This window comes from Montipora capricornis, chromosome 7, assembly GCF_036669925.1.
Source record: "Montipora capricornis isolate CH-2021 chromosome 7, ASM3666992v2, whole genome shotgun sequence".
NCBI classification, from domain to species: Eukaryota; Metazoa; Cnidaria; class Anthozoa; order Scleractinia; family Acroporidae; genus Montipora; species Montipora capricornis.
The window spans coordinates 1,348,005-1,349,724 of record NC_090889.1 but is presented as its reverse complement, the minus strand read 5'-3'; positions in this window follow the sequence as shown (position 1 = coordinate 1,349,724).

Below are 1,720 nucleotides of genomic sequence, written 5' to 3'. Positions count from 1 at the left end.
GTTATCTATTCTTTTGTTTTCCTGTTGCCTATCAGCTTCTGATATAGTCCCACTTTTGTATTGTTTTGTAACGTTTCCTTTGTAGGCTTTCAATTGGTTTTTTTTCAATTTGGCTTCATTGACAATCTTATTGAGATATTTTTTGTTCTTTCGTTGAGTCATTTCTTGTTGATTCATCACCTTTTCAACAGAATCATAATTTTGAAGACCAAGGTCGCTTAGTATCTCATTATCCATAATCTATCTCATCGTCGTCATCATATTCTGGTGGCAATCCCGGTTCTTCAGGAAAGTACTTAGGATCAAAATGAATCTCTTTTTTTCCTTCCAGAAGATCTTGTAAAGATTCTTCATATGTTGGCGGTTTTGGCACCAGTTGTTTTTCTTGCTGTGGCAAAACAGGTTGTTCAAATAGATCATCTAAACCCATGTCCTCAACCTCATCCTCTATATCAATACCATAATTTGGAACTTCCCCTTTCTTCAGTGGTCGTTTTTTTCTTGGCAACCTTGAAACCTGATTACTGTCGATAACATCATCTAATTTACTTGTAATTGGTTTAAATAATTTTGAAAATCCCTGTTGACTGGTCTGCTGATCGATATTGTGCTTTGTAATTGCATTACGGACATAATTGATCTTATCCCCTAATTCAGATTTACTCCTTGCAAGTTCTTTCCACCTAAGCAAACTCATTTTTGTTATATTATTACGTTACATAAAATGGAAATTCATATATAAAAAATAACGTTTTACAAGGTGTTCTACACGGTGTTCTACACGTCGTTGAAATAATATACTCATATAATATAAAAATGAAAATACCAAATTATGATACTGACGATAAAGTCACATCCAATTTTAAACAATTGTATGATTTCATGCCTGATCGATGCTTCCGCATGCTCATTTGCGGCCCATCCGGGTCTGGAAAAACAAATACTTTGATACATATGCTTTTCAATTTATTGTACTTTGATAAGGTCTTTTTATATGCCAAAAACTTAGAGCAGTCAAAGTACCAACATCTTATGGATGTGTTCACGCCAATAAGTGATGAGGCTGGTATGATGTTATTGAAGCAAGCAATGATGAAATTATTCCTGTAAATGATCTTGATAGTGAAAATCGGAAATTGGTAATATTCGACGATTTTGTTTGTGATAAAAACCAGAAGCCATTAGTCGACTATTTCATACAGGGGAGACATAAAAATTGCAGTGTGATTTATCTGAGTCAAAGCTACCATAAGACACCAAAAGACATCAGATTAAACTGCTCACATTTTGCTATTTATGAATTTCCAAGCAACAACGAAAAATCGCTTATTTGCAGAGGAAACAATGTATCAAAACAATTATACGAAAAAGCAACTGGTGACCCTTTTAGTTTTATATATATTGCCAAACCAAAGAAACAAGTAAAGAAGAATTTTGATGAAGAAATATAAATCAATTATATAACTCAATTGTATATGAGTTACTCGAATGGCAAATTACCTGAAGAAACAATATCGCATGGCAAAATCATTGAAATAGTGAAAGGATTACCTGGTGTCGGTTTCAAACTTACTGATGACGGTGATTACAATATTCAAAATAAAAAACTGAGAAATGTAGCTTCACCACAAACAAAATAATGACGCGAGCACCAAAAATTATGTCGATTCTGAGGTTTCAGGATGTTTGAAAACAGATGAAAGCAATGCAATGACTGGGC